The sequence below is a fragment of the Bubalus bubalis genome, chromosome 23 (assembly GCF_019923935.1).
Source record: "Bubalus bubalis isolate 160015118507 breed Murrah chromosome 23, NDDB_SH_1, whole genome shotgun sequence".
NCBI lineage: Eukaryota > Metazoa > Chordata > Mammalia > Artiodactyla > Bovidae > Bubalus > Bubalus bubalis.
Genome location: NC_059179.1, coordinates 42,335,804 through 42,354,012, shown reverse-complemented (window position 1 = coordinate 42,354,012; position 18,209 = coordinate 42,335,804).

Sequence of the window (18,209 nt, the reverse complement as noted above, 5' to 3'; positions counted from 1 at the left end):
GATATTAGCGGTGCAATTTCCAGCTTCCTTCTAGGTGAACCTCTAAGTCTCTCAGGCGCTCCCTGAATAGAGGCTTGACTTGAATCTGGGAGAATGTGAATGAATTTGTGGGAAGTCTGCTCCAAGGCTCAGGGCAGAGCAGGATGTGGGCTGCTGAGCAAATATAGGACACGGTGCCAAGGGGAAAAGCATCTCTAGGATGGTTTGTCCTGGCAGGGCACTTTCCTGTTGGCCCCTGGCCTTGAAGAAATGAGGATGACATTGCAGACATGATTGGAGAGGAGAAGACATGAGAGATATCCATGGATTCCATGGGCTTATATTAGCTTTAGCAATCATCTTCTGGGTCTCATACTCATTCCATAACCCAGGAACTGAGAAATATGTGACCTTGAACTGAACCACTTCCAACCATTCACAGGCTTGGATTCACATTGCCTGACCCTTTTTTTGTTTAGTTGCTCAGTCATGGCCAACTCTTTGAGATCCCATGGACTGCAGCACACCAGGCTTCCCTTTCCTTCACCATCTCCTGGCATTTGCTCAAACTCATGTCCACCGAGTTGGTGATCCCATCCAACCATCTCATCCTCTGTCATCCTCTTCTCCTCCTGTCTTCAGTCTTTCCCAACATCAGGATCTTTTCCAATGAGTCAGCTTTTCCCATCAGGTGGCCAAAGTATTGGAGCTTCAACTTCAGCATCAATCCTTCCAAGGAATATTCAAAGTTGATTCCCTTTAGGATGGACTGGTTTGATCTCCCTGCTGTCCAAAGGACTCTCATGAGTCTTCAGCACCACCATTCAAAAGCATCAATTCTTTAGCACTCAGCCTTTTTATTGTCCAGCCTGGCAAACCCACCAAACCTGCCTCCAACCTCCTCCAACTTTGCCCACAATCCCTCTCTTACGTAGATATAACTTTGGGATCCCTGGTGTTTATCACCAGGCTCTGGTAAAACTCCCACAACCTACCTAGAAGGTTTCCTGTTTTTTTTTTTTTTTTTCTCCCCAAATTCTCTTGATGGTCAGTAACTCTTGGTCAGAAGCATATGGCTTTTCAGGACTTGCCTTTGTTATCCTGGCCTGAGTGAGCCCTGTCTTGCCTTTCAGCTGAGATGTCGACACTATGAGATGACACCTCAGCTTCCTTGCCATGAGTTGTTAACCCCTGATCTCCTGCAGCTTCATTCTGGAAGGATACTAGGAATCCATGCCTTGTATTGGTCACCAGGCAGGATTTCGGGCCAGACGTCTGCATTAGGCTCCATCCAGATGAAAGTTACATTCGACCTTGGATTCCTTTTTTCAATCCTATGGCTTTTCCCATTGTTCCCCAATTCCTCCTCTCCCCTTGATGAGAAGAGGCACATTTCCGAGGGACTTCACTGGTTTCCATTGTCCTACTGGCAGCCCAACAATTGATAAGTGTGAGGTGACAGGAGAAGAGAAGCAGGATACACATCTGCTAGGGAACCCGTAAGACCAGATACCACAGTGGATTCCTCTTATGATTATGACAGGAATGGTTATGATCATTTGTTATTGCTTATTATGTTATGATGGTTATTATGAGAGGGGGTTATGATTGTTTGGATCTGGAAGTGTTAGGTTTAGGATCATAAAAAAAAAAAAAAAAAGAGTGCCATGATTGTGCACCTGTCCTGCGCACAGCAAAAAAAAAAAAAAGGAATAAGAGGCAGGAATACAAAATATCCACAAGGGAGGAGGGGGTACAAAAGGTCCCTCCCCCACAGAAGCAGACTGTCTTGTCTTGGAGACAGACCTGCATGGTGACCATTGCAATAGGGCAAGAGTATTAGTGCAAGTTGCTAAGGGGGAGAAAAACCATGTGACTCGATGGCAGAGGCAGTTTCTCTAAGAAGTGAGGCGAAATGCAATCAGGAGTCATTTGGCAACCAAGAGTGGGAAGACCAGATGAGGAACAGGAGTGACCTTCACACAGGACAGTGTGACAGTGGAGGCTGGGGGAGGGGAATCCTGCCCGAAAACTGGAGAGGAAGCCCCATGGATCACTCAGTTCAGAGCACGGACAGCAGCCCTTCCTCATTCTTGTCATTGCGATGACTCCATCCTCTACCCCCTGTGGTCAGCAGTAAAGATCCTAACACAACAAGGGCTTGTGAGCTTTTTGTTCAGAAGATACCAGGAAGAAGCAAGCAGAGGGAACCTACCCGTCATTCCAAAGCCCACTGGGGAGGCATCCAGGTGGGAAGACGGGTGGTCAGTGAAGCAGGAAGGATGTGGGGGTCCTGGGTGTGCAGGAAGAAGACCAGGGGGCCACGACCCACCTGCCACCCCCATGTGGGTCCTTCATCACCAGGACCCCATCCTGGCCCAAGGCCCACAGCACTTTATCAGACCCTGTTCAGAGAGGGCTTCCTCTTGTGCAGAAAGGAGGGTCCCGGGGGGACGCATCCCCTTCAGAAGGCTCACCTCTCTCTCCCCATCCCGCTGGTTAGAAGCATCTATGTCAACAGCGTGTCTGGGTGGAAGAAAGAGCCACAGAGCTCCATTTCCTAGCAAAATCCTAGCCACAGAGCTCCATTTCCTAGCAAAATCTGCCATTAAGGACAGCGGGAAGAAGGAAAACTCATTGAAGCTCCAAGACTCGGCCCTCAGACCCTGCTTTTCAATGACCTTGCCCAGGTGGTTACGACCTGTTGAACACCTGCTCTTGCAAATCCCGGAAGGTAGAACCCAGGGCCGGACCTCAGTCCAGGAGGCATGGCCTTGGGAAGAAACCTCTGTAGGGGTCATTCACGGCTTTGTTTAAGCAATTTCCTAAACTGAAAATCACAGGGAAGCTCCAAGAAGGAACAGGTCAGTGGAACCCTCTGGGTGTGGCAGGGGAGTCTCTGCCAGCTCAGCAAGCACCCCCAAGCCCTGTCCTCCCAAAGAGCAGCCTGTGGCAGGGCTGGGGATTCCTTGAGGGAAGCCAGCCCCTCTCTTCACAGGACCTGGGATTGTCAGGGCTCCATCTGGACACTGTGCTGGGGTCCCCAGGGGGCTCCCCAGAGCAAACACCTGCCTTCACCTTGGGTCATCTAAGCCCCTTTCCCCAGAGGTTGGCTCTACATCCTACCTGCCACCCTGTGACCTGGAACAGACCTGGGTGAGAAGAGTCAGGGCCTGTGGCCTCTGAGGCATCACTGTTTGCTTCCGGACCTCGGAGGTCTGGGTGACCATGGCTCCCCTTCGGGGGTCAGGTTGATCCCTAATATCTAATTTCACTGTTGCTGAGTAGCCCGACTTAATTGTCAGCCACTGTTACCATTGTAACAACCCTCTGGGCACGGTGTACATGATGCACTGTTGCAATGTCACTCAGCTTTGCCCTCCGAGAGCCTGCCTTCCCAACCAAGCTACCAGGGACTCGCACCCCACCCCAACCTCCAGCCTGAGGACCAAGCTGAGTCTCATCCTTTCCTCTGTAATCAGACGCCTCAAGCTGAACAGGTGCTCAGTGGGCATTGGCTGCTAAATGTGGCCATCAAGAGCAGAACCCTGCCCTCCCGCCTTCCAGGGTCACCAATAGCCTCGAGGAGGGGACACCGAGGTCCAGGGAGGGAAGGGACTGGCAGAGCCAAGCCAGTGTCCAGGGTGACAGAAACTGCCTCCCATGAGAAGGATGGAGAGCAGGAGGACTGATACAGCTCCCTGCTGAGTACAGTCCAATCTCAGAATCTTCCAGTCACAAACACAGCCCTCTAATGGCCCTTGATAATAGATAATAGCAGGCTCATCACATTCTTCTCATCTTTCTCAGGATAGCACTGAAAGCCCTCACCATGGTCTATAAGGCCCCACTCAATCCCCATGGCCTCTCTCCACCCAGCCCACCCTACCAATCGTCAACCCCAAGGCCTTTGCACTTTCTGTCTTCTCTGCCTAGAAGACTTTTCCCCCAGGAAGCTATGAGTTCATCCCCTTCCCTCCTTCTTTTCTGACATATCGTCTCCTCTGGGCAGCCTTTCCTGACCACCCCTACACTGCACTCTCTCCCACTTCCCTGGCTGTTCCTCTTTCCACAGCTCTTCTCACCAGATGGCCTCCTTATATATTACTTCCTCGTTCTTTTGCCTGTCTGCTCACACAAGCTCCACGAGGCAGGACTTTGTGTCTGTTTTGCTCACTGATGTATCCCCAGAATCTCAGAACAATACTTAGCACATCATAGGCATTCAAGAAATACTTGTGGAATGAGTTGACTGAATGAGTGTGGACAGAGGAAGAGGAAAGAGGAAGACCAGGGCTCTTTATCCAGATGGCTTGAGTGAGTTCTACGTCAACGGAGTGTGAACCACACACTATAGATTATGCTATCCATTCATCTGTTCAGTCAACAAATAAGTGCTGATCACTTAAAATGTTCCAGGCACTGCTCTAGCTAATGGGGCTGAAGTCCAAAGTCAAACAGACATGACCCTTGCTCTCATGGGCTTACCAGGTGACGCTAGTGGTAAAGAACCCGCCTGCCAGTGCAGGAGACATAAGAGATGCAGGTTCGATCCCTGGTTTGAGAAGATCCCCTGGAGTAGGAAATGGCAACCCACTCTAGTATTCTTGCCTGGAAAAGTTCATGGGCAGAGGAGCCTGGCAAGCTACAGTCCATGGAGTCTCAAAAGAATGGGACACAACTGAGCGTGCGTGCCCTCGGAACTGCCCTCCTGGGCCTTATAACTAAGGTAACATAGACAATAGGCAAGAGGTAAATCCATAGGGGGAAACATTTCAGATTGGGAGGAGAATTAGGAAGGAAATGAGCAAGGTGATAGAATGGTGAGTATCTGTGGTAGGGAGGGCTATTTGGATAGGGTGGTCAAAATCTCACACTAGCTCAATAACTGCTTCAGGGATTCCTCATCTGAGGCTCAGAGAAGTTAAGTAACTTACTGAAAGTCACAAAGAAAGTGGCATAGCCAGAGCTTGAAGTGAAGTCTGACTCTAAAGTCTGGTATTTTCCCACTGGACTCCAAAGCCTTTCCCTTTCCCCCAGAAGACTCTTTCTATTCAAATAGTGGGCCTCGTGTCTAAGTGCCCTTCACCACAGGATGCCCTGCTGTGCAGAAACATTCAAAGGAACAGGTAGAGCAGGAAAACTGGCGCTGGGGTCATCAGAACAAGTGCAGAATTTTTTGACATATGCCCCACGAAAGATGCTAAGTGGCTTCTCCCTGGAAGAGTGAAGGGAGAATACTTTTAAAGGCAACACGACATCTAGACCAACACGGTTAAAAGTGGTTAGGCAGCTTGTGGTGCCCAGTCGTCTTGCAGCAAAATAGGGGAGGAAAAATCATAGTTGTAACCATCTCCCTGAAGTTATTTCCTCCTTCACTTTTTCCTGTTAAGGTACAAAGGTTAATGAAGCCCAGCACACTGTCTCTCCAAGGGGGTTATTGCAACTGAGCAGGTAACCCTCCCACGGGAGTTGTCATGCTGAGTAAAATAAGTCAGAGAAAAAGAAAAACCACACAGCATCCTTTATTTGTAAAAATCTACAAAGAAATAACACAAATGAACTTATTGACAAAACATAAACAGACTTAGAGACATACTTATGGTCACCAGAAGGGATAGGTGGGTGAAAGTGACCATTAGGGGCTTTGGGGTGGACATGTACACACTGCTCTATTTAAAATGGATAATCAACAAGGACCTCCTGGATAGCACAGAGAACTCTGCTCAATGTGATATGGCAGCACGGATGGGAGGGGAGTCTGGGGGAGAATGGATACATGTGTATGTATCACACCACTGTTAACTGGCTATACTCCAATATAAAATAAAAAGTAAAAAAAAAAAAAAAGTGAAGGTCCAACAGCAAAGTGAAGGAAACCCAGGGTGTCGGGGAACGATGGGAATGGCTGTTTCAGGTGGGGATGCCCATGGGTTGTCAGCATAATGGAGTGTTAGCCTTTTCAAGTTCAACTCACTCCAGTGCGATCAGATTCTAGAAAATCCAGTTACACTAATTACACTCGCCAGACACTAACTGGTGAGCCAGGAAGGCCAATTCATTCATTTGCAATAGGAGTATCCTTTGACTAAAGAATTGTTTTGCTTGAAAGATCAAATTATAGACCAATAATTTGCTTGGGGAACAAAGAATGAGAACAAGGAAACGGCACGATGCCCAAAAGAAACTCTTATCGAGATAGTGGAGCCTGTCATTACCCTTTGGATGTCTCTGCATAAAGAACTGTTTTGGGTTCCTCTAAATGCTCGTCATTATGGTCACCCTCCTACATGCCCAACATGGGGCCCCTGATAAGTGAGACCTAAAGAGATTCAGATAGACCACCTCCCACCAGAGCACAGGAGAGCTTGGGCCACAGCCAAATTGGTTCATTTCATAGTTTTTCATGTTCAATTCAGTTGCTTCAAAAGGCTGGCATTTGACAGTCTTTTGTTAACTTAAAAGACAAGAACTCAGTTACTTTAGGAGGAGAAGTCTTGTGGTCCAAAGGTTCTGGTGATGAGTCTGTAGAAGGGTGTCCTGAGCTGTAGGAAGGTCCTTCATCCCCATCTCCTTCAACACCTTTACCTATGACTGGGAAATAACACGGAGGGAGGGATGAAATGGAAATGGAAGATACCACTCACATGCATGACAGTCTAGAAACACTGAACCACCGGCCAAGCCAACCGTAAGTAAATGCACCCAAATCACTCCTGTCCTTGAGTCTAAAAATCAAGTGTACCAGTCCTGGAAAGTGGAGCTGGGTGATTTTTATACATGTCAGAATCGACCAGAAATGTAATAGGAGTACAGTGGGAAAAGGTGCCACCAAAGGTGAATGGGTCTAAGGGCATCTTAATTGTTGCTCGAGGGAACCTGAGTGAGGAAGATCCCACTTTCCTCTGGATGGTCCAGACTGTGTTGCACGTACTAGCTCAGGTTCATTGGGCCATTTTATACACTAACCCACTGGCTCCCACAGTGCGGTCCTTCGACTACCAGCATCAGCATCAACCAGGCACTTCTCAGAACTGCAGAGCCTCGGGCTGCAGAGTGGGCCCCTGTAATCTGGGCTTCAACAAGCCCCCCACCCCCACCCCCGGGGACTCCGAGGGTCATCCTGCACTAAACAAACCTGCAGGGGGCGCTGCCGACACGGTAGGCTCTCATAGGCTCGCTTCCCCACCCAAGTGAGGAAAGCAGGGCTCTGAGCTGCAGGGATGAAGCAGGGCCAGTGGCAGTGGGGAGGAAGATGACAATAGAAGCTGAAGTCAGGAACGGAAGCTGCGGGCCAACTGGACGGCAGTGGCGTGGGGACGAAGGGGACAAAGCAGCCCAGGATGACCAGCTCTGCTCCAAGTCACACGGAGACAGGGAGCCCAGGAGGAAGGGTGGGCACTGGGGACAATGAGCGTTTTGGGGGGCCTCTGCCCCTCTTCTTTCCTCCTCCTGATGGACTCCTTCTGCTCCCGAGGCTTCAGGGACCTTGACATACACACACACCCCAGTTCTCTCTTCCCAGTCCCTGCTTCCCCCTCAAACGTCTAACTTCCTGCTGGTCACCTCCACTTGCACAAAGGCTTAACCTGCCCCTCCAGCAGGGCAGCCCCGGAGGCGATGGAGGGGCCCCCAGAGAAGACTCAGTGAAAGGCAGACAGCCCAGGCTCCTAGACTGGGGTGTCCTCTTCACCCAGCGTGGGGCGGGGAAAACCTTAGATGGTTCCAAGGGTGGGAGGTTGGAAGACAGATGAAACGGAGGGGTCATGAGTGTGATGAAAAGGGAGGGTGAGGCTGGGGATGGAGGAGGTGAACTTGGGAGGCACCAGGGAAATGAGGTCCAGACCTGTCCCCATCCATGTGGGTGTCCTAAGGACAGGGAGGGTGGCTGGAAGTGGAGTCTGGGAGCGTCGTGTCAGGCTGAGGTTCTGGAAGTGGCTATGGTCTGGGTGTGGCCACGGGACTAAAGGAAGGCCACTGGGCAGAGGGCGTCCCAGCACCGAGGCTCTGCTGGGCTCTGCACTCCGACACGATCCCGACCTGCTGTTCCCAGACATTTGCTTTCTCAACCCCGTCAGGTTTCAAATAACTCTTATTTGAGGGGCCTTTTTGTCCCCACAAAGCTGCCATGTTTTATTTGCTAAATGAAGATGTTTTTAAAGCCCAGTTTTCATTATCACTGTTTCATAAACTAACAGACGTTTAAACAAAAAGAATCAGGGGTGATGGATCCGATTCAGGGACCGCCCCTCTGAGAAGGGGGTCTCCTTTTTGCCACAGGTCGGTCCCTCTTCATCTTAGTAGTGCTGTCCACCCGCCAGCACCTGGGGGCCAGCAGCAGGCATCCTGGTTGAGAGACACCAGGGCCAGCACAGCCAGAAGGCTAGCGCTCTACCCCAAGCCTGGCCAGGCTCACAGTCCTTCTGCCCCCTCCAACCTTTTATCCTCACAGAGCTGGAGTGAGCTTTAAAAGCCATGAAATGAATCCTTGCCGAAAGCCTCCGGAGGCTATCCTAGGGCATTCCTTGTAAGACGGAGCCCCGCAGCAAAGCCTCTGGAGCAGGAACTATGCGTCCAGTCGTCCCCGGGCAGTTCTGCTGGCACTTTCTACTCCGGGGCTGTGAGAGTTGCAGCATCCTCCCACTTACACCCGAGTCCTGGTTTGGGATAAGCTGATATGGCCACCTCCTCCTCCCATGTCTGGCCCCTGCTCACTGGCCTCCAGCCTGGCTGGCCTTCCTTCTTGTCCTCAGCCGTACCCTGTGCCCTTTCCCCTCGAGGTCTAGAACTCTCTGCCCACCTCCTTTTCTCTCCTTCAACAAGGAGTATGGGTCTTTCAAACCAGTGAAACAGCACCGATTCAGAAGAGGAAAGTGGTGTGGGCATCACAGGAGGGGGTGTCACTGGGGATAAATGATCCAGATCCAAACCCAGACTGACCATCCCCAGTGCTGTGGATCGCCACACCTCTCTGTGCCCCAGGGTTGGAGGGAACACACAAGGGGAGCCCAGGTCTTAACAGGCGCCCAGCAGGCCCCCGTCGGGCCCCTGGGAAAGGCATCAGGCCCAAGCCATCACTCTCAGACTTGGAGATGCCTTCTCGGTCCAGCCTCTTATTCTGATCCTGAGAACGGAGGCAGTGGTTCCAAACAGCAATCAGAGCGGGCCAAGTGGAGCATCCTAAAGGACCCTCATCACCCAGAAGGAGAGCGTTTTATTTACAAAGGAGGACCATCTGTTGCGCACATTGGCTGAAGAGCCCAGTGTAGTCCAAAGTCAGCTCAGGTGGCACGTGCAGCCCCAGGGACAGGGAAGTTGTATCCATGGCCCCTCGGCTCCAGAGAGCTGGTTCACATCAGGTTCCAGGCAGTGGTTCAAACCCACTGCTTTGTTCATCAACCACCCTCAAGTCAGTCTTTGCTGTGGCCTTGACAGGGGGTGTTGAAAACCACAACACATGCTGTAAAAACTCCAAGGAAATTGGAACAAAAAAGAGTCGTAAATGGGTACAGGGCAATGACAAGCACATAACAGTCAGCCAAACCAAAGAAAACAAAACTGCCTTAAAAACAGCACAGCCATAATGGAGTTCTTATGCATGTCCAGTGAAGAAGGAAACGTGATTGATGGCTCCACAAAGGTATCACCGACTCTCAGCTAGTTCCTTGAATGAGAAATGTTTTGTCCATATTTCCTTCTTCCTTGTTACAACACAAGACCCAGAGAGCCAGTGTACGTGTGTGTGTATGTGTGTGTGTGTGCTCCGTCGTGTCTGACTCTTTGCAACCCCATAGATTGTAGTTCACCAGGCTCCTCTGTCCATGGAATTATTCAGGCAAGAATACTGGAGTAGGTTGCCTTGTCCTTCTCCAGGGCATCTTCCCAACCCAGGGATTGAACCTGTGTCTCCTGCCTTGGCAGGTGGATTCTTTACCACTGAGCCACCTGGAAAGCCCACTGCACTGCACACACACATGGGCAGTATCCCTCAGAGACCAACCATTTGGCTCTATTTAACTGAATGAACATTTGATCAGGTTGAGAACTGAGCAGTGGGAAACCCTGTCTGGTAGGGAGCTGGCTCAGGTCAAGGGAGCCAGCCTGCCTTTACCCAAGGCTGGGGAGAGCTGTGTGTCCTACATCAAGGCACTGGAAGTCTGGGCTCCACGGAGGGGCTCCGGACTGGGAGGACCCAGCGCCAAACCCTTTCCTCTTGCAGAAAACACCAGGGCACAGGGCAGGCTTTACCCGGTTCTCTTCAACCAGAAAAGGCTGCTCAGAGTTCTTTCCCTTTCTCTGTCATTGCTTCACACATTCTCAGAAACATGGATTAATCTCTCTTGCTTCCTCCATGAAACCTCTTTCTCCACACCCATGGGGTCAGCCCCCCTCCCTCTCCACCTTCCTCTGGCTCACATGTCATGTTGGACTGAGCACCAATTATTCCGTGCATCACTACTTGGGCTCCCCTTTTGAAATCAGGAAGCACAACTTCCATTTCTCAGCACTGCACACCCAGCAAGATCTCAAACAGCGCTTGAGGACAAACTGCAAAAACTGCCATGCTCTCAGCACCCTGAACTTGACAACAAAGCATCATATACACTCTTCAGGTGAGACTCAGCCCACGTCACAGATGAGGAAAACTGAGGCTCACAGAAGTGAAGTAGTTACTCCCACGATCATAGTTAATAAGTGAGTAGAGTGGGGAGAGCTCAGGACACAACTGCCTGACCCAGACTCTACAAGCTTCCTCATGATAATGTTCTTGCCTGAGATCCCCAGACAGGATGTGATATTTCTCTCCTAATTTGTTTGCATCTGCCTTGCTCCTAAACAGTTTGACGCAATTTTCAAAATCACATACGGTGCAACAGCAAAGAAAGAAATGTTTAACAAGACCATAAAAAGTAATGGTAGGCTAGGAAAACAAAGCTGGAGCAAAATTTCAACCCAAAATTGAGAAATACCATAAGGGGCTCCACTAAAGGAACTTAGCTGCTAGAGCACAGTTAGAATTGTGACTCCAAGCTTCCTAGCAGGCAAAGCAAAGAAGGAAACAAGATCAGTGTCAAACTGAACTCACCTGCTTCTCTTAGAGACGTTGGTTCTCTTGTTTCCAAGGCCTTGAAAAAATGTCTCCCAAGTGGCCTCATGGACAGATCACCTAAGTGAAGGATGGTGCCCGGAGTGTGATGAAGAGGAGGGTGAGGAAATTGGCTCTTCTGTACTGCCTCCTCCAACCCATCTCAACTCCAGCAGAGCAGAGGTTACACTTAGAATCCTATGGTGGCCCATGAAGCCCAGAGATAGAGAGCTCCTGCATGTCAGTTCATGACCATCAGGAATTTTGACTTTAATGCTAGTAAAATCTTCCATCCTGTCCTATTTTCTAGGACTTGAGGACAAGTTGCAAAAGCTGTCATGCTCCCAGCACCCCGAGCTTGACAACAAGGCTTCATATACACTCTTCAGGTGAGATTCAGCCCACTTCACAGATGAAGAAAACTGAGACCCAAAACTCTCAACAGGCTTTCACTTTTCTGTGCAAACAGACTCACAAGAATCTCAGTCCCAGGTAAGAAACCCCACATCCGGACCCCCATCCATTTCTCGTCTTCCTCCTCCTCCTCACTGCTAGCAACACTTGGTGCCTTTCCTGGGCTGAAAAACCCCATTGGAGGTGGGTTTTCTTCTTAAATTGTTATTTTCTCAAGAATTCTCATGTAGATATATATGATGGAATATTACTCAGCCATTAAAAAGAATGAAATAATGCCATTTTCAGTAACATGGAGAGTGTCATACTGAGTGAAGGAAGTCAGAGGAGTAGAAATTTCATATTATATCCCTTATATGTGGACTCTAAAAGGAAATGATGCAAATGAATTTATTTACAGAACAGAGACAGACTCACAGACTTAGAGAATCAACTTATGGTTGCCAAACGGGGAAGGGTGGGAGAAAGGGATATTAAGAAGTTTGGGGTGGACATGTACACACTGCTATATTTAAAATGTATAACCAACAAGAACCTGCTGTACAGCACATGGAACTCTGCTCGATGTTCTGTGGAGCCTGGATAGGAGAGAAGTCTGGGGGAGAAAGGATATGTGTATATCTGTGGCTGAGTCCCTTTGCTGGTCAACTGAAATATCACATTGTTAATCAGTTATACTCCAATCCAAAATACAAAGTTTAGTATAAAAAAAATCAACTACAGAAACATTCCATGTAGGACCAGAAAAAAAGGTCAAGTGTTTTTGAAACTCAATGGGAGCAATTTTGTTTCAACAAGACCACATTATTCACTAGATTGGATTAATATCGTTCAGTTGAGTGTTCTCGGGTGGGTAGTTCAGTTAGTATTCTGAGTATACATATGTCTTTAGTGGGTTGAGTTCTATAAGCAAATTTGAATATCGCATTTCTTCTGTGTATACATTTAAATAATAATAGAATAAAAATCATTTAAGTCAACACCAGAGGTATTGAATGGCTGAATCTCTTTGCTGTTCACCTGAAATTATCACAGCATTGTTTGTTAACTGGCTGTATCCCAGTACAAAATAAAAAGCTTAAAAAAAAGGAATTCTCCTGTAGAACTTTTCTCTCTTCTCTCCTTGAAAGCAGAGAGATGGGAAAAGTGCTCCACACTCAACAAAAGAGGAGGGCTGGGTCCCCCATGTAAAATATACAGAATGCCATGATGATGGTTGGAGACTTACCTGGTGGTCCAGTGACTTTCTATAAAGTCACTTGTCCATGCTGACTTTCTATAAAGAATATTATAAAGAAAAGACATTACTTTGCTGACAAAGGTCCACTTAGTCAAGGCTATGCTTTTTCCAGTAGTCAGGTATGGATGTGAGAGTTGGACTATAAAGAAAGCTGATGCTTTTGAACTGTGTTGTTGGAGAAGACTCTTGAAAGTCCCTTGGACAGCAAGGAGCTCAAACTAGTCCATCCTAAAGGAAATCAGTCCTGAATATTCATTGGAAGGACTGATGCTGAAGCTGAAACTCCAATACTTTGGCCACCTGATATGAAGAGCAGACTCATTGGAGAAGACCCTGATACTGGGAAAGATTGAAGGCAGGAGGAGAAGGGGACGACAGAGGATGAGATGGTTGGATGGCATCACTGACTCGATGCACATGAGTTTAAGCAAGTTCTGGGAGTTGGTGATGGACAGGGAAGCCTGGCATGATGCAGTCTGTGGGGTCACAAAGAGTCGGACACAGCTGAGCAACTAAACTGAACTAATGATGATCATATGGCATGGATTATACTGAAGTCTTGCCACTGGATTAATAGCCAAATTGAAAGAGGAAGAAGGAAGAAACAGCACAGCAAAAGCATCTCAACTGAGATGATTTCTAATTTTGAAAATGTTAAAAATGGAACCCAAAATGTGTGAGTCAACAAAATAATTCGATTAGAAAAGATTGTTTCCTGGTATTTCTTCCCAATACAAAAGGAGAGTTCAGACATCGCCTACTCAATGCCCCTCCCAACCCCCTCTCTAGTCAAAGCTCTTTTCTGCTCCATCCGTTGCCTCCTTATAGATTTCTAGTGGATCTTAGAATCTGGCAACTCTTTGATAATCCCTGTCTTTCCAGTAGTAAACTATAAAGATTGTTTCAAGATAAGAGGAGGTAAGAAAGCCAGATTTTTTTAAGTTGGCTTCCTGGTTGAACCAGAAATCACTTGGTGTCCATTGCTTTGTGGCCCAAAGATGAAGAGGTCCCTCCCTGAGGATGGAGATGCTTCCTCCAGGATCTACTAGAAGCTCCTCATTGAACCATAGAAACCTACACAGGGTAGGAGCTCCACAAATTTCCCTTTTGTTTTTCAACAGAGCTACATGCAGTGGTAAACTAATGAGGTTCCTTTGGACTGGCTCTAAAATCAGAGGCCAGAGAGCTGTGCTGGGGGTGGGGGCGAGGATGGGGGTGCAGTTGTGGTTAATTGCTAAGTGGTGTCTGACTCTTGTGACCTCATGGACTATAGACCACCAACTCCTCTGTCCGTGAGATTTCCCAGGCAAGAATACTGGAGTCGGTGGATGGGGTTGGGGGCAGAATCATCAGGATTTAAAATACAGATGCCTGGGACCCACACCCCCAAGATTCTGATACATCAAGTTTGGCGTTGGACCTGGAGATCTTTTGCTTAAACTTCCCGGATGATTCTGATCCACAGCAAAGTGTGGGAAGCAAGAAAGGACGGCTCTGAGCAGGGCCTCCTGGCTGCAAATATGGAAGGAAATTCACATTGCAGCAACAGGTTTATTTGGAAACAGGAGAAAGGTGGTTTGGGGGCTTCCCTAGTGGCTCGGTGGTAAAGAATCTGCCTGCCAATACAGGGAACATGAGTTCCATCCCTGGTCCAGGAAGATTCCACATGCCACGGAGCAACTAAGCCCAAGCGCCACAACTATTGAGCCTGTGCTCTCGAGCCCAGAAACTGTAACTATTGAAGCCCACATGCCCTAGAGCCTGCGCTCTGCAACAGCAGAAATCAGTGCAATGGGAAGTTCACACCCTGCAACGAGAGTAGCCTCTGCTCGCCACGAACTAGAGAAAAGCCCATGCAGCAACAAAGGCCCAGCTCCACCAAAAATAGATAAATGAATGAATGAATAAAGAAATAAAAAGAAAGGTGGTTTGGGCTGCAAGGCAACAGCTTCAAACAGCTTATGGAGAAGCCTACATTTAATTCTGTAGGACATGGAGTCCTGGCAGGGTTTTGAGGAGGAGAGCGATGGGGGACCTGTTTTATGAAGAAACGAGAAATGACTGTGTGGATCAGCACGTATGGAGCATACTGTTTATCAAGCATGGTCACACCTGCCAGACTGTGCAGGGGTCTGGAAATCTACCAGGAGGAATAGAATAATCCCTGCCTCAAGAAACATACAGTCCAGGGGGACAGAAAAATCACTGGCTCGTCAGAGAGTAACAGGTGGAAAACTTTCAGTTCCTTTGAGACCTTAGAGCCCATGGAAGATTTTGACTTTAAGAAAAAAGACTTAGGGAATTCCCTGGCGGTCGAGCCATTAGGACTCCATGCCTTCACTGCTGAGGGTGCAGGTTCAATCCCTGGTTGGGGAACTAGGCTCCCACAGGCCACACAATGTGGCCAAAAAGAAAAAAGACTTGGATGAAATCGAAGACCTTTAAAAGCGTGAATCTGGGGAACAGATAAGAGTCAGATCTATAACAGTGAAAGATTTGGGAGATGGTACCTGGCAGTGCCTAGGCATGTATAAGTTCAAATCTTCATCTACATTATGTATTCACTTTTTCATAGCTAGAAAATCACTGGGTGTTCTGAATTATTATTTGCATAAATACATTTTATTTAAAAGGCAAAAATGAAATCATCAGCAGTTCACAGGTCACTCGTGCTGTTTGGGGGGTGAATGTACCAGGTGGCTCTCTGAAGCCGTCTTCCATGGATTCAAGGGATTAGCTGAGGCTTAGAGCAGTTTAGGGCTTAAGCTGGACCTCATAGATGCTGTCAAAATCCTTGACATTTCTGGGAGATATGTTTCCAGATCCTGTAAGTGTCTGATCACAAACTACTTTAGAAAACTCTAATGTATTGACAGAACAGCAGCCAGAGTGAATTGAAATAAACTATAATTTGAGTCATGAATTATCACTTGTGCATCAATTTAAAATAGCCTCATTGACAAATTGCTGCAACGAGTAATAAAAATTTAATTTTCTGGTCATTTATAATTTCATAATGAAAGAAATACTCCAATTAAAAAAAAACAGCAAAATGTTTCATTTTATTAGAAAGGGAAAAATATGCGAAGATAAACTCTTTTACTTTGTGCAAGCTCAGTCACTCAGTTGGGTCTTTGCGGCTCCATGGACTATAGCCTGGGAGGCCCCTCTGTCCATGGGATTTTCCAGGCAAGAATGTTGGAGTGGGCTGGCATTTCCTCCTCCAGGGGATCTTCCCCACCCAGGGATTGAACCCAGGTCTCCTACATTGCAGGCAGATTCTTTACCCCTGAGTCACTTGGGAAGTCCCAAACTCTTTCATTTTAATGTTTTTTAAGAAGAATATGTTTGTGGCTTTATCACAAGCCATGGTGATAATTGCTGTACAATATTCAGATGGAATAAACACCATGTTAATATTTCTTAACCCAATCAAATTCTATCACAAATCTCCCACTCACTGGGAGATTTTTTTTTTTTTTTGTCATGCTGTGTAGCTTGTGGGATCCTGGGTCACCAGTCAGGGATGGAACCCAGGTCCCAGCAGCGGGAGCTTGGAGTCTGAACCACCAGACCACCAGGGAAGTCCCCTGTTCATCAATGTTGATGAGAAGGTCAACACCCATTGGCCAGAGTGAATTGAAATAAACTATAATTTGAGTCATGAATTATCACTTGAGCATCAATTTGAAATAGTCTCATTGACTAACTCACAACATTCCCCAGGCATTCCCCTGCCTCCTGAGATGGTACCAAGGTCCCAGGCTCTTCCTAGGTGGTCTCAAGTTCCCCCCACCCCATCCCACCTCTTATCCCTGCCCTGTGGTTGACAGATACTATGTTAATCCTTATCCTCCTCAACCAGACATCACTATAACTTTGTAGAAATAAGTCTTGCTTGACCTGCATCCTGCCCAGGCCTCCTGGCTTACTCAGTGGTGGGCAACTCGAGTGACCAAGCCCCACGCTTAGTGCCCACATCTTCTCTGGCCCCCAGTCTGGCAGCCCCAAAATTTTGGTTTGTGATTTAAAGCAGCCATAGCACTCTCTAGCACTTCTACAGAGCACCAGCCTAAGTTTTCTTTCTTGAACAGGAGACAGTACCCTAACTGACAAAAATTTTAAGGGACAAAGACAAAAAATAAATTTGTGTTTTGACCATACCATAGACTATGTTTATTCAATGTATCAATTGCTTGGTGCTCAGTTGTGCCCAGTTCTTTGTGACCCCATGGACTGTAGCCAACCAGGCTCCTCTGTCCATGGGATTTCCCAGGCAAGAATACTGGAGTGGGTTGCCATTTCCTCCTCCAGGGGGCTTTCCCAACCCAGGAATCAAACCCGTGTCTCCAACTCTTGCATTGACAGACAGATTCATTACCACTGAGCCACTTGGGAAATGTTTTGATTACACCACGTGCGTGTTAGTCACTCAGTCATGTTCGACTCCATGGACTGTAGCCCACCAGGCTCCTGTGTCCATGGAATTCTCCAGGCAAGAATATTGGAGCGGGTTGCCATCCTCTTCTCCAGGAGATCTTCCCGACCCAGGGATCAAACCAGGGTCTCCTGCATTGCAAGCAGATTCTTTACCATTTGAGCCAAGATTACACCATAGAGTATGTTTATTCAATGTATCAACTATACAACAACTTTCTAAAGGACAAGTATGATTTTTAAATGTTACAAAATAATAAAATGAATGGCTTCCTATCTTAACCCAGATTCCGACCTATTCCCCTAAAGAATATATGAGTCTCGAAAAGGCTCCAGAAAGGATTTTAATTATATTTTCTTCATACAGTAGAAGTGTCCTTTAAACTTCATGAGTAACACTGTGTGAATAGAACCCTATCTGTATGGAAACTAGGGAAAGTGGCCATTTAAAGGAACCCATCAGCTTCCCTGGTGGCTCAGCTGGTAAAGAATCTGCCTGAAATACAGGAGACCTGGGTTCAACCCCTGGGTCCAGAAGATCCCCTGGAGAAAGGAATGGCTACCCATTCCAGTGGTCTTGCCTGGACAAAGCTTCCATGGACAGAAGAACCTGGCAGGCTACAGTCCATGGGGTCACGGAGTCGTACACAACTGAGCCACTAACACTTTCAACACTTTCAATCAGGACCCCACTACTACACTGAAAAATTGTTTGTTAGTGATTTGGGGATAAATGTAGCTCAGTTGCTAAAGAATCCAGTTGCAATGCAGAAGACACCGGTTTGATCTGGGTCAGGAAGATATCCTGGAGAAAGGATAGGCTACCTATTCCAGTATTCTTGGGCTTCCCTGGTGGCTCAGATGGTAAAAAAAAAAAAAAAAAAATCCACCTGCAATGCGAGAGACCTGAGTTCAATCCCTGAGTCGGGAAGATCCCCTGGAGGAGGGCATGGCAACCCACTCCAGTATTCTTGCCTGGGGAATCCCATGGACAGAGGAGCCTGGCAGGCTACAGCCCATGGGGTCGCACAGTGTTGGACAGGACTGAAGCGA